General features: G+C 47.0%; 1 protein-coding gene across 10 annotated transcripts in view; it reads right to left on the bottom strand.

The window, feature by feature from the left end:
• LOC135388132 (plasma membrane calcium-transporting ATPase 2-like) overlaps positions 1–15716 on the bottom strand; it is a 134621-nt gene that overhangs the window by 75812 nt on the left and 43093 nt on the right. For 4 of the 10 annotated variants that reach the window (XM_064617476.1, XM_064617482.1, XM_064617481.1 and 1 more), the window contains exon 1: positions 14579–14962. The exons of 2 other annotated variants lie outside the window; for them this stretch is intronic. The gene's annotated coding sequence lies outside the window, so the exon portion shown is untranslated. Of the gene's footprint in view, positions 1–14578; positions 14963–15716 lie in introns of those variants that run through there. 4 more of the 10 variants (XM_064617484.1, XM_064617485.1, XM_064617488.1 and 1 more) reach the window with 2 other exon arrangements.

The following is a 15716-nucleotide window of genomic DNA, read 5'->3' as shown; positions in this document are numbered from 1 at the left end:
ATGACGCCGTTGTTATCAGCTTCGTGCGTCAATGAGCCCAGTTCACAAAGGAGCCCCCTTCCTGCTCTTATCTGATTAGCTTCCGAGACGTCAAAGCTCCAACAGCAATCTCTCCAGTTTTCCCTTGTAATGACTCCATACCAGAGATAGGAGCACTAAATAAAAACTCCGCAGCATGGAAGGTTATGCAAAAACATGAGCTGAAGTGAACGATGAGGTCTTCATTTCTCAATTCGAGAATCAACAGCGATAAGATATCTCGCAGTAGGAAAACCTCTTTGAGGACACATTGTTATTTACTTCCAGGTATGTGTTGTGAAGATGTGGAGCAGCGAGTGACAACTCAAACATCGTGTTCGGTGGAACTGTAGCATAATACATCGAGGCAATCTTACGATACTGAATAATAATAGTTCGTGATTTTACGTGGAAGCACTAAATATGTTCGTACGCAATGGCGCAAAGCGGATGCGAACCCGCGACCTTGAAATCAAAAAGTGGGCACGTTGCAAACTGACCCATCGAAGCCTGCGAGCCAATTTTGCACCCACAGTGCTCTGAAAGACACAACCGAGTCTCATTGTACATCTAACTGCAGCTCAAGTCTTTCGGACGTCATAGGAAATCGCAGCGTGACCAGAAATCGTTTCGTATCCAGCCTTTCACTGAAACCAGTCATATCCTCTCTGAGGCACTTCTACGTTGGATGACGTCACCGTTGGGATGTGTGCTAATCATGACGTAGACAGCTGCGGCTTCCCCTTATCCCCCCCCCCCCACGACATTTGTTGCAGTTGCTAATAATGTAAGAAAAAGCGAATCCAGACCTTAACCAATAAAACCAATAAAAGACCAATCCACACTGCATCCACATATCCAACATGGGAACGGCTGCTTCGCAGACGACGCAGATAGATTGCAGATGATGCAAAGGACGCACGTGACACTCTTGAGAATGGAGAAAGGATTCTGTCTTGTGGCTTCGCTATCATTTCGGGCACGACGAGGACAAAAAGTATACCGAAAGCGAAGGTTATCTACTCTCACGTATAGTCGCAGGATTCAGACCCGTGCTGTCGTCTGCTACTATGTCATAGGAAGGCGAACCAGCAGCACGACCTACTAGATTATAACGACCACGTCAGGCGCACCCCTCCCATGCGCCGCATTTTTGGAAGGCAGCGGTGGCGCTTCTGATCGTCCTTGTTATTGCTTCCTCAACTTCTACAATACTTTGTACTTCAGCTTACCTTAGTATTTCTGTACAAGCTGTGGACTTCCACAGATGTTTAATTCTGAGGTTGATTATTATCATCATTCTACGCGTTTTCATAGGAGCTATCGCTGTCGTCTGCTACGGTTGTCGTACATACGCTTCTGCGAGTTCAAAATTCAAATTTCCATCGTCCAATCGTGTGCCAGTCTGCCAGGGTGCGTCAGTAGCGCCCCTGGCGGATCGTGCGGACAGGCACCTCATAGGGTTTGCTGATTGTGACATGGTCGTTATAATCTAGTAGGTCGTGACCAGCAGCGTGACGTCACTGTCAAGCAGAAGACAAGGTTTCTGACCTTTTGGCTTGTCGTCTGCAAAAAAATGCGGTCGTGCGGTGCACGAACTTCGTCTGCTGATTTCAGTAATCCACAATCCGAGGGAGAAGCACGTCCTTCTTCGTACAAGGCCGACACCGTGTCACGTAAAGCAGTAGACACGCGATCACGCATAATAGCACATATTTCCAATAGTACCTCTGTTTTTTTTTTCCCTTTTCTTTCATCCTTTCAACTTCCTGCATTTTCTCTAAGAGAGACAGCAAAGGCAATATAAAGCGAAAGCGCCTTGGCGCAACGACGAATATTTCTCAGTTTTGAGCGGAAGCAGTTATCGTCGAGCACAATGTATATGTACGCGTATATATATGTTGTTCGTTAAGAATTCGATGGACTGTGCTCAAATCTGCACAGACGGCAGCCAAGGCTACTAGTCCAATCTGTCAATGCCATGCGTCACAAACGTAAATCCATCGTGTCTTCGCGTCCCTAACTCATGCGTTATTTTACCGATTTTTTGCTTTCTACATTCACATACGCCGTTTTTATTTATGTTATGTTTTTACGTTACATTTTCAAATAACAGCAGGAGGAACACGACACCAAGCAAGGATGCACAAATGAAAGGGTACCGATATACCACCACGAAGGGCGTCAAAACGTTCGCAGGGGCGGTGGGGGTAAATATGGGTCTTGCCCGAAAACCTGTGTACACAAGGGGCACGAGGCCGTTTCAGTCGAGAGAAGAATTAAGCAGGTGATGGGAGTAGGCATCCGTTATGCTATAAAAATCCTCCTCCAATCTCTCGCAAAGAACAAGGCAAAAATGGCGGTCCGCAGCTATTCCTAGCCGGGACCCCGGCAGAAAGGACGGAAGGATGGAGGGGGGCTAAAATAATCCCAGTCTCTTTTTCCACATGCCGTGCACACAATATGCACATGACTTCGAGCTCTTATAGTCCTTCTCCTTCACTCGTGGGACCTCCTCGAGGTTAGTCCTGGTAGATGGGGGGTGGTATATCAGGATAATTCCTGTGAATCAAAGGCTTCTAATGTGTATTTGTGTCGGTAGGTACTCATGGCAAATCTGGATCGCTAGCATCACATTCCTAACGATTTTGAAGACATACATAAATACATATACATACATACATAAAATATACATAGATTACCAGCGGCATGGCCGAGTGCATGGGCTAAGGCTTTCCGCTCATTGGTGGTAACCAAAGTCATGCTGAAGACTGGGCGGTGGTGGGTTCGAATCCCACCGCCGGCTGTGCTGTCTGGGTTTTCCCTGGGTTTTCCCCCTGAAGTCGGCCCAGGACGCATACTAATCCCCGTGTCCCCCACTCCTTCCTGCTGTCGTCTGTCCACCACTCATAGCCACAGTTGTTTCGCGGCGCTAACACGCAATCAAAAAAATTAATAAGATATAGATTGCGTAATGTGGGGCTTCCGCGCGCCTCATTAATGTGCACGGTTTGTGAAGGACTGCGTAAAAGTATCTGTTACACTGCCCACATCTATTAGACTTAAGCGAAATATCGGAAGTTCCGGAATCGGGAACAAGCTAAGATGTAATGTTTGCATGTCGCTAAATAGTGGGCGCTTGTTATTTCCGGGATTTGTTTTCAAGAGACAAAAAAACATTTCCCGGATGTTTTCGAGGAAACAGCTAAGTGTGGACAGCTCCAGCCCCGGAATTCGAACCGTCGATCATTACGCGTTCTTTCTTTCCGGTTCCAGCATGTCAGCTGGATCGGAGAGTATATGTCCCGAATGCATCTCGGTTGCGATCAAGGGATGCTGGAAGTACCAGCGGTACCGGAGATGTGGCGCGTACTAAAAGTACGGGCACACCTCCAAGGGGGGAGGGGAGGTACGGAGAGCTCTATCCTGGTGCAGCTGATTGTCTCTGAGAAGTCTGCGACGTTTATGTATAGCCTTAGCTTCATACCAGGGCCAACTATGCACCTCACTTCTTAGTTCTGTAACAGCCAGTGGCAGCCCTGGTAGACTAGTGGTAGCGAGGTCTTAGTGGTAACCAGGCGCCCTTCCGACTGGCCTGATGTTGGACGGGTGCGACCTGCATTGCCCTGCACATCCTTCCATTCAGTGCACGTTGGCGCCGTTTTCATATAATGTCGCAAGAGTAGCTGTGGCATGTCTGTAACGGGGAACACTGTGTTTTAAATGCAATGTCCCTGTGAAGCCACGGCGTATAGAGTAACGTAAATTTCTGGGCTCCCAGCAGTCGCGCGGGCCGCTGTAAGATTCCTGGACAGCTTCTGGTTGCCAACCAACAAGCGTGAGCTGCCGTCACTGTCGACCGCGGAAACCAATTTCCAAGCGGATATTCGCCAGGGCCGGCTAGCTTTCGGTAGCTCTGACTGCGGTTGTATAGGTTGATTCTATACGCACGGAGAGCCGGACTCCGCTATCCCTTAACCCGAAACCAGCCTCTGCGTTGTGCGTCCCGGAAACCCAGAAAGCAGTCGCGAGCTTCTCTTGAAGCTCTACATATGCTGCAACACACTGGGTGTGCACACGTACACAAGCGGTAGGGCACCCGGACTTCTACGTCGCCTTTAGCCCAACTCTCTTCGCGTCTAGTAACGTGGATGCTTCGATTGCGTGCTGCGCCACTGTACTTTCTGTGAGGTGCGGATGATACCGCTGTATATTGCACGTCTTCGCAATCTTGTATTAGTAGTACTGGCCAGTGATGTCGAGTACTTGATGTACCAAGTACTCCAGTACATTTACTTGTACTTCACTTTAAGAAAATTGTATATGTACTTTGTATTGTACTGTACTTAAAGTGCTTCTGTCTAGCGCTTTCCCGTCTATGCTTAGGTACCCATCGAGGACTGCGGACAAAAATAGGGAACACACGAATAAATAATTTTTGCCTTGAATGGGCGTTTCTAAATGGGCACCACTGTCGACTGACTGGAAATGTTGACAAGTTGACACAGGCTTTTCATTTATGCATTCTACCATTTTTAAATTGTCGCAACGATTATATTCCTGCAGATAACAAAGGTACATTGCGTAAACTAGACTGGCAATGTATACTCGGTGAGTAGTTCAAAGTACTTTTGCACTTTATTTGAAGCACATTTGCGATGTAGTACTTTATACTTAGTTATGCCAGATACTTGGCAGCTTAAGTACAATTCGTGAACCGAGGAATTCAAGACGCCCCTAAAACCTGCAGTCCCGTGAGCCTCAATACCTGAAAGGAAACACAGACACCTGTTTCGCATCTCCGGCATATTTCCCGGTTTCCACATCGGATAGAAAACCGCAGTATTCAGAGAACTACACACTACGACGCTTATCGAAAACCTGAGCGTGTCATGTAGGTCACGTGGAAAGCAAGCTGAATAAAGTCTTGAGATTCAGAAAAAGAAAAACTCTTGCCAATGCTTAGATATGCCCTAAAGTATCATTCTTCCAGACATGGACGAATTGATAACTGAAATGGCTCCGCAAAACTACCATACAAGTACTAGATTTTTTATCGATAATTTACAGCATTCCGCTAACAAATTACTTCGACACGAGTGCGTACTGAATTCAAACCACGCAAACTCGTTCTGCTCAGCGCATACTAGTCCAAAATATTATGTGGACACTGTGGCAGAAACCAGCACGTGATTACAAGCGGGACCACAGGAAGACCGACAGAGACTATGCGTGGTTCCCTCGCCAGGTACAAGGTGGCGCAGAATGTGCCTGTCACGTGACCTGAGCCTTGCCAACATGTCCTCATTGTCGCTTTTTATTATTCCCGTATTGAACATTCCTCTCCTGTTTCTCCTTTCCATGGCTGCCCTTCTACCGTTAGAGCAATTACAGCTCGTATTTATTTATTTATTTAGAAGTGCCCATCAACAGAAAATTCTACTAGATAGTGCACTGAAAACATTCAAACACAGCTTACAGTAATGTAAGAAAGAGAAAAAAATCAACAATCATAAACCAAGTGTCTAATGCACCAAACTAGACAATTCCTGTTTAAAGACAACATAGGACGAAAATATATCAATGCTACTATCACGGGAGGATGCATTATAGTTACGTTGAATACGATGCAAGGGCCAGAATTAAAATGCACAGAAGGGTAAAAAGTCTGACAACAACGCGTGAGTTTACTTGGCGCATAAAAACAAACACAGTTAAGGAGACTGGGAGCATCAACAACGTTATGAATTAATTTATATAAAAAGAAAAAGTCTCGAAGTGTTCTTCTAGAAGATAAAGTGGACATGTCAATCATGTGAAGTACAGTGACATGATTATAAAAACAAGCACGGTCAAAGTACCTATCATACAAGATAGCAGTAAACTTCTTCCGTACCCTCTCAATAGAAGAGGCCTGAGCCAGATTCAAAGAATTCCATATAACTGAAGCAAATTCCAACCTACTGCGCACCAAAGATGCATACAACCGAATGAAACAAGTCGGGTCCCGGAAATCACGAGTTATCCTTGATATAAAACCAAGGATACGCAGGGCAACATTAGAAATAGAGGACACATGCTGACAAAACCGTAGAGCGTAGAGTTCCCCCCACTCCTTCCTGCTGTCCTCTCCCCATCTGTCCACGTCTGTACGCCGTTCGTAGCCACAGTTGCTTCGCGGTGCTAACACGGAATTAAGAAAAAGCTCCTATAGTCCCCTTTGATCTACCTTGCCGACCCTACGGTAAAGTTGCTATATATATTTTGTGCCAAATAATAAAGAACACTATCTCTCTCACGTCCAGATTGCATTTACTCCCCATTTTCCTTGACTCTGAAATTTATTCCCCATAATCCCTAATTAATCATCCCTAAATTTCGCATAAACTTCCGTGCATCTAGTTCCGAAAGGGACTAAAGGTTGTGCATAAAGGCAATGCATCTAAAGGCAATGCATCTAATACTTCGGGTCAACTCCTGCAGGTCAAACTCCGCCCACAGATCTTAGGACGTCTGTCATTGGCTTAGGTGGGCGCATGTCGCCTCCGAGTCACAACGTAGTGCACACGCATGCTTCAAACTGCTGCTTATACACTGATCATGTTGCGAAAACACCCGCCGGATATGATGTAGTTACAGCACATTCGCATGCTTTTAAATCAAACACGTAAAATATTCGCGCTAACAAAACATGTGGATAGGTTTCCCCGTCTGCCTCGTGGTCGCCATCTTCTCGTGGATTGGATTGGATTGGATTGGATTACATGGTCCATTCTCAATGTACGGACTACATTTTCCGCTGGCAAAGATACACTTCTCTGCCTGCAGCAGGACTGAAATTGCTGCTTTTTTTTAACTTACCCCTACGGATACTGGAGCATCCGGCACCCACGTAGGTGGCGCCACTTCCTCCGTATTGCTTTTGTTTTCACTCATTCGTTCACACTTTTGTTTCTTGTAAGCTCGTCCGTCCCAGAAGGGTGCGCCGTGCCCCTCATCGCACGAATCGCCATCGACAAATAATCCTCGCACAATGCGATCATCATCTGCGTCGACGGGGCGTGACGAGTGTGACAGGCCAATTATATTGTTCGATTTTTCCTGGCTCCGTGAAGTAGGAGGAGAAGAATAAGAACCCGAGGCAACCTTATTTATAGGCACTGCTCGACGGCTTAGAGGTGTTGTAGAGCAGAAACCGCTTTTAGAAATCACCCACACCCCGGCTGCTTCCCTCCCTACTGTCTGCCTGCCTGCCTGCGCGGAGGGGTGCTTGCGACGGTAATAAGGCTGGGAAGCTTTCCATTGAGCGCACAAGTGTTTCTGCCGTGACTTTTTCTGCAGACGACGTCATCTGCTAAGGAAAGCGACATCCAGCAGACACTTCCAGGACGATGCCCTGGCTGGCAGTTCTTCAGTGACGATGGAGACGCACTTGCCCGTGCCTCTCACTCTAAGGCAGAACCATAACACTCCATGTTCCATATGTAGGGGGCAGTGACGTTGCAAAAAATAAAAAGTGAATAACTTTATACGAGGAGGAGGATTTCACCTCTGTTATCCCTTTCCCAAATGCACTAGAAAATGTACAAGTTCGTGGATTTGAACCCCTGAAACCCCCGCCTCCCTCTAGCTACGCCACTGGCAGGGGCCAGGCAATGCTCATTGCTGCAAACTTCGATAGTTGCAAGGTGCGTGTGCTGTGAAGTATACCTGTGGACACTCTGTAGGGGGCAGGACGGGAAGGAGACAGGTCTGTGGCAATACGGGACAGGGGAAGGACGGACGGACGAACGTCTTCTGCGGAACTTGTAGCGTTTCTCGTCGCCAAGGTGAACTACAGATGAACAGAAGACTAAGCAAGGAATTCGAGAGTACACGTCTTCGTTCCCGTCTCTTTCCATCCGGGGTTTACGAGCAACTATATACGGCAATGTGAGTCAGTGAATGTTGTATTGCAGTGAAGCAGTACGTACGCCCTTCTGCATGGACAGAAACTCACTCTCGCATACAAAGAGATGAAATCCACCCAAAGGGAGATTGCTCTTGATACCTGCCACATTAGGCGAACTACCGTGAAAGCCATAATGAAAGGCATGCTCTCTCATGCTTGTGACTTGCTCCCAGGATATGACTTGCCACTCGCCCTCCACATGGTAGAAAAGACGTCAGTGGGCGTCAGGCACTCTCCGGAGCTCTCCACAGGCCATCACAGTGACTGCCCTCATCAGCTCCCACGGCACAGGCCAAACCGAGTTTACCCAAAGGTGAAAGTTAATTTCCGTGATCAACAATGATAACCGCTTACGCTCAGTGCAGTGGCTCCAAGAACCTTAACGGTGGCCCAATTCGACTCAAACAGTTGCACCACCCTACTCCATAGCAGGAGTGGAACACAGCAGAGCAAGAAGTCACGTTCCGTCGTTTCAGACATGCTGATAACAACGAACAACAGCGGCGATTAAACGATCAATCGCTCCATGAGTTTCCTCCCTTATGCTCCTGGACCTTGTCCCAGTCCGTGTGGATTAATATGATTCGATGAGTTAGCATGACGCGGACGTAGCAGAACAAAGGCAAGACGGACAGCTGTCCTAACGACATTAGGAAAACGGTGGAGGCGTTCACGGACTGAAATGACGTCATGAACCGACTCATCAGAAGGTTGACGAGCCAAGCACCCAGCCAATCAGCGCCATATCTAGGAGTACCTTATGGGTTTCAAAGTGGGACTGCGAGTCGAAAGATCTGGCCGCACTTGCCCAATTGCGACATAGAATTCACGGACGTCCCGGAACGACATGTCTTCTAGTTTTCTTCAACACGGTCTCCAGGCAGCTCCCCAGTGGTACAAACTGCCCCTGCGGACGCAAACACAGACGAAGGACATCTACTGAACAGCGTGATGCCAACCGGGAGCGAACATAGACTCTCGAGGAGAGGGTAGATGGCAATGGCATACGAGGCGGAGGACAAATGACAGGACAAAGGACATTGCCCTGCCGAATGCCACACACAATATCAAATGGGGACGGCTGTCCACAAGCAACGCATTTCTTGGCTCCCTAGCTTCAGGGGAATCGCAAGCCCTTAATCGCAAAGACAGGTATATCGCTGAGTCGAACGCGATCAGACGTCTTTGATTGATCAAAGGATGCCACAACCTCCGGGGGACGTCCCATGCTTATCCTCTGGATGACCTCACGTGTCGCCTCCCTGTGGAGATCTGACGACCTGCCAGTGACCGAACATGCTTGGCAAGGATGTAACACCTGCTCTGAGTGTGGGGGGAAAATGTAGCAGGTGTGCTTTGGCCAATATTGTATAACAAAATGCAGATAAAATGATGTGCCGACATGCATCCATATATAGTTTCCAGGACGTGTCCTTGCATAAGACGACACCAACTCCGTTCCGCGTGCCAGGACCCTTGGGATAAGCATAAATAAGGGACCCGAGTCACTAATTTCCAATTGCGCTCCCGGATCCTTGATAGGACATCACCGCGAGGAATTCATGTAGGGCATTTCACGTTCGGCATTGAGGCAGCTCCTCGAATTGCTCATTGCGCCTTGCCGTGCACGTCGCTATTGCAACACAGCCGTACGTTGTTCAACAACTTGTTCACTTGTTGTTCACTTAAGTAAAGTTGTTGCCGTTGTTGTGCACACGCACGATGTCTCCCAGCCGATGTGCTGTTCCATGCTTCCAAACCTCCAGTGATCCAGCGCATGATGTACTGTACCTCATATCCGCTCTGTGCATAAAAGTCGTGCGTAAAGACTAAAGATAGTGAAAGGCTCCCAGTCAAAGTCATTCGTTATTATTGAAGCGTACAGTGCGAGAAGTTGATTGATTGATTAATTGATTGGATGTTTTCTGGCGCAACAACCAGCGCGAGAAGCCTGGAAAACGTTCTCCATGCACGAACATGGTTTCTAAAATTATCTGTATTGAGGATATTCTCTATAATACTTCCATATTGCATTTCTTTTGTGTGTTGATTACATTGTTTTGTATTAAAATACAACGAAAAGTAAATAAGTTCTCATAAGTGTACCCTGCTGAAGAAACTGCGCGTGATTTCCACGTGGAGAACATCCCTTTTGGAGGACGCGCCCCGCCCCCAAACTACGTCAGTGAGGGGCATTGTGCTTACCTTAAATAATAGTACAATACCTGTTTATCTGATAAAAGGAACGAACCCACCTTTCTCGGAAGAGATATGGCGTGGACCGTGTTGTGTCGCAATTAGATTATATTGTATTTTGTAGCGCGTATCTTCTGGAAATCCGCGAACTCAGATCGATGGCACACCAGCTAGTACATTCATTAGTGACGGAGGTCATGGAAATTCTTGTTCTTCTATATCAATATTTTTATGCATAAATTGTGAAATGTAAATCAAGAGCATTTGTATAGCGTTCCTTTTAGCCATTAGGGAAGTGGTCACCATAAAAGGAATGCGGACCCTTTAGCGAAACGAACGACATTCAGCAAAAAAACTGGCGCGACCTCACAAAATATTTACGCTTTAGTTTTTTGTTGTCAGTGTATATTTTCCCAGACTTATAAGTATTGGAGATCGATCCCTTTGTAGCAATGTTTCCTAAACTGTGGGTCCCGACCCTCAGGGGGTCGTGACAGATCCAGCGGGAGGTCGCGAAACTGCCCGGGGACTTGAAAAGCCTTTCGACGGCTGTCGGGGCAAGTGGCGAAAATATAGCGGCGGCGCTGCTGTCGCCAGCTATACAGTGCGCGGGCATGCGCTTGCAAAGCGTGTCGTCTGCAATCTCAAAAAATTTTACGAATTCAGATTTTTGTTCTCTGCTGTTCTGTTGAACACAATTAATTATAATTGTAATTAATTGTAATTGCAATACCTAATAACTGCATTTTTATTCTGCGTCTCCTCCTTACTAAGTTTACGGAGTCTCCATATCGTCGATTGCAGCGCCACCGTTGGCTGTCGACGCCGCGATAGTCACTCGGAGAGCTCGGTCGTTCCACTGGTTCCACTGCCCTCTTCTAGGTCACTGTACCGAGGTCTAGAAAACAGGCTCACTAACAGGAACAGCCATTCCTGCTGCCATGCGTCTTTTTTATTATTATTATTATTCTTGCGAAGGTTTCTAGCCCGGCTGATTCGTTCTGACTATATCAACCGTCAAATTAAATTTCAGCGTCAATTTTGTGTATTACTGTTCATGCATTGAAATCGATAAGCTTGTGGCAACACGAAAAGCCCGGAGGAGGGGGGTACGGGGGTATCTGGTATTTTTGATGAGTCACAGGGTAGCAGAGTTTGGGAAGCACTGCTTCACTGAAACAAAATCTGAACAATGCGCCACCCCCGTGATTGCCCAGGTGGAGTGCTTCCCAGCATGCCCTCCTAACTGGGGTTGAATAACCGAAACGGACTCCGTGGGGAGATAAATCTTATTGTTCACCGATTAGAAAGAGTGACGAAAAATGTGAGCGTGTCTCACATACCGGATAACACCACCCCCATGCGAGATATTAGTTTTCGGACATGTCATATGAGTATGTGCGTGTTTTCCACATTCATCATATCAAAATAAAGTTGTTGTGTGTATTGTCATCAAGTAGGAGAACTACCTTCGAAGTTGTCGGTAACATTTCCCTGCATCTGGTCTGGATATGCATAAAGGACAGACAAACGGACGAGATCTCTCTTCCTTTAAGAATATGCTTCCCCAGACAGAGGGAAATGTTACAGCTAGCCTACAGCAGCTTGTATTGCTACAAGGAGGATAGGGACAGGTGACAGGTAAACCTCCCCCACCTTACTTGCATTCTGTTTCTTTGTTCTACGTGAGAAGAGCTGTCAAGGTAGGCAAGGCAATCTGATAAAATCTGTGTACTCGATACCCCGAGCTATTACGTCACAATTTTGGTCACAATTGCACTCGTAGTTTTTTAGAAAATTAAAATTGAAAATTTCCGGTAACATATGCACTTTGTCGAAGTGGTTACCAAATGCGCATTGCTCGTCGAGTACGGAAACAAAAACTACACCGCATGCAGACGACACTGGGTCTAAAACGAAAGGAGTTGGCCAGCCTGTCAGCTACGTAGCCAACAGGAGCCGCAAGACAGATCACTGTTGCTCGATGGATTTCACACCGGGCCGTTTTACCGCGATTTTGTTGGCAAATTAAAAATACAAAGCGTTCTCTGTCACAAATGTAACTTGTTGTGCCGGGTTTACAAGCAACAAGCTGTTTGTAGTTGTGTATGTATTGTATTGGTATTTGCTTCGCGTACGACGGGTGTGGCATCGCATGTATTCAACTTCGCGGTTCCAACACAGGAGGGCGTGGGACACAGGACGAACACGTCGTGATATGATGGGGGGAGGGTGATCTCCATCCAATTATCTCCCGCGTTAGTTATGGGCGGTTTCGCAGACGTCGTACACAGAAATGACGCTTGGCGAGTTCGTCGGTTGGTCGCTAAGGGAAGGGAATCTTGCGCCCTGGGCCGACTTCACGGGGAACTGTGTGCCGACATTTGTCAGCGTCTGAGGGAAGCCGGGGAAGACATCTAGAGAGTAGAGCCGGTGTCGGGATTCGAACCTGGGTCAACTCCCGGGTTCGAATGAAAAATAAAACACACACTACTAAGGTATGGGAAGTAAGAAAAAAGGGGGATAATTTGTTTACATTTAAGATACTTGAAATGGTAAAAGGGATGTCTACGTCTACTAACTGCAGAGGTTCCGCCTTCGTCAAGACAAAAATATGTCAGTGATGCACAGGGCTTATAAAGGCTTGCCCAATGACGTCATCGGGAATGGGAAAAATCCCGCCACCTGAAGGTTGTCGATGGGCCTAGTTCGAGAGTCGAACTGAACCTGTCGACAACTGCCAGGTAGTGGGATTTTTTTAGGGGTAGGTATTTTTGGGGGAGGATTTTTTTAGGGGAGGGGGAGGTATTAAGTGTATCACTGAATACCTTTGTCCTGACGAAGGCGGAGCCTCCGCTGCAACGTAGACTGAATGTAAATTTCCCTTAGCGCTTTTTAATGAACTAGTTTAATTCCTAATATTTTTTATTTCATACTCCTACTTCTGTTGTCCTCGTCTCATTTATTTTGTATGTATATATATTTAAAGCTCCGCATGCCTAGCAATTTCCCCGAGAACCACAGGTACACAGGGAAGGACGAGTATTCGCAAGTATTCATACTCAACTAATGCCTGTAGATTGAAACACTACTCAAACATTCTATCAGCGAACCTTACGCAGTGGAATTCTCGCCAATAATTATACAGACGATAATTATATCTCAAAATACACGAGAGGCTTGGGACATCGTTGAGCTATTACGGTGTCCGTTTACAGACGTAAATGGGGGATCGATATTTCTGTTCCCTCGTAACCGGTGACGTTGGGACCAGACTGTCACCCGTTTCGCCCAGACGGTGCAACAGAAAGTATCACGTGACTCAAATTCGCGGAAGGCAGAGGATGGGCCCGCTGCCATCTAGCCCGGCCGTGGCAAGTGCAACGGTTTTTGGCACACTTTGTGGCTTGCCAAGCTTACCTCGGACTTGCCTAGGCATTGCAACGACCTCCTTCTCCTGCGTTCTCTCTCTCTCTCTCTCTCTTTTTTTTTTTTTAGTTTTAGGTCGTGTTTGTTACGCGATATGTGAGGCAAAAAGAAGATTCGGCGTCTTTGCAAGGTCAGAACTAGTTGTACTAGGAATCAGAAGTTGAAGAAAAGCAAGAAGAGTTGTATTATTAGCATCAGAATCAGTTGTCTGGCAACGTAAAGCCACGAATTATTATTATTAAAAAGTAAAGACGGTACATGGACACTAAAACCGTCTACCGCTGTCTGCTTGACAGAAGTACTATACCTATAATAAAAACAAATGAAGAATGTTGTCTAGGAATAACTACGAATAAATATGATAATAGGACATCGCATTCACAAAATCAAACCACGAAAAAGCACACAGCAACGTTGCAGTTCATTTTTGTGGAGACATCGAACGCATGACCCACATTTATGGGCATAAAGCTCGCATTTAGAAACAGGTTAGCAATACAAACAACTGCATTCTCTTATTGGATTTGCAACGCCGACCTTCAAAAAAAAAAAAAAAAAGACAATGCACACGCTTGAAATCCCTGACCGCTAGCGTAAAGAAGCAAGAGTGTTTTTTTTTTTGTTTTTTTTTATACTGTTAACTTAGTACCACAAAAACGAGCACGACGATGTGTTATCAGATCGCACCTGCGAGCCGGAACGGGAATATCATGAGTCAGTGTCTGGCAGGGAAGCCCGTCTCGGCCTTAGACCCCCAAAAAAGAAAGGGTTAAAAGCGAAGCGCAGTCTCTGCCCTCACGCGTATGAGCTCGAGCTCGCTGTGGCGCGCCGTCCGTCTGCTACGCGAAGGTCGCAGGCTCGCTAGGCCTAAACGCCGCCCTCTTTACTCAAAATACCAAAACCCAGAAACGAGAATACGCAGGTAACGAAAGCAAACGTTTGCGGAAGAACGCTCAGAACGGATAATACGTCACAGATGCTCACCCCGAGGTAGGTTCAACGGGTCCTCCTCTCCTCCTGTGGAAGCCCGTCGTCTTTCGAAGGGTATCGGTGGACATAGATTCCTGCGGGCCACTGAGTCAGTTTCGATTTCGTACGCTTTTTATACGTGTCAGCTCAGCCTGCAAGCAGCAACACACAATTGCATTGCAGGTGGGCAGAAGGGAGGGAGAACTCGCTTGGGCTGTGGCCTCAGATGGCGGGGAGCGGTCCTTTTCGGCGTGAACACTCCATCTCACGGCAAACACACACGCACGCACACACACACCAGCACGGGGATTGCGCTATCCACGGAGCGCAGAGACACGGAAAAGCCAGAGGCGAGTTAGCCAGCTCGCCGGGGAAGCCATGGCTGCACGCGCAGAGCTCCAGGGAGCATGCGCGAAAAGGGATGGCGCACGCGCGTTCGGTGTCGGGCGCTCTCGAGTAATGGCGCTCGAAGCAATTGATAAATACCGTGTTCGGACAGCACAACCTTGAGCCAGGACGCAAAGGTGGGTACGCGAGCGAACGGGGAGAGACAGGAGAGAGGTATACGTTTCGTAGGGGGGTGGGGGGTGCTAGCGTCGTTTAGGGTGCACCACCATGATCGCAGGAACGAGAACGGTGACGTCACGCGTCCCTCATCATCAAAGAGCAAGGCCGCTCCTCTGCAAGCCCACCCTTGTAGAGGCGAAGCCCAACCATCGAGACAGAAAAACACACACTTCTTCGCATTGAGTGATGAAGCACAGGCGGCGGACGCCTTCAATGAAATGTGGAAAGCAGGTTGCTCCGTAACGCTTTCAGCGTTGACTCCTTGCGAGGCAACGTCATAAATAGCCCCATAAACCAAAACAAGCTGTCGACAGTTTCTCTCTCTCTCTCGTTTATGGTGGACAAATTTGAGAGGTTTCTCGGAGAACTGTAAAAAGTATCGACTTACAGAAACTTGGCGCAAAAGTACGTTTAGTGATATTTATGTATCTTTCGTTTACGGTGGACAAATTTGAGAAGTTTCTCGGAGAACTGTAAAAAGTATCGACTTACAGAAACTTGGCGCAAAAGTATATTTAATTATATTTATTTATATTTCGTTTACGGTGGACAAATTTGAGAAGTTTCTCGGAGAACTGTAGAAAGT

This window comes from Ornithodoros turicata, chromosome 3 (genome assembly GCF_037126465.1).
Source record: "Ornithodoros turicata isolate Travis chromosome 3, ASM3712646v1, whole genome shotgun sequence".
Classification (NCBI taxonomy): domain Eukaryota; kingdom Metazoa; phylum Arthropoda; class Arachnida; order Ixodida; family Argasidae; genus Ornithodoros; species Ornithodoros turicata.
This window is presented reverse-complemented; position numbering and strand designations above follow the sequence as displayed.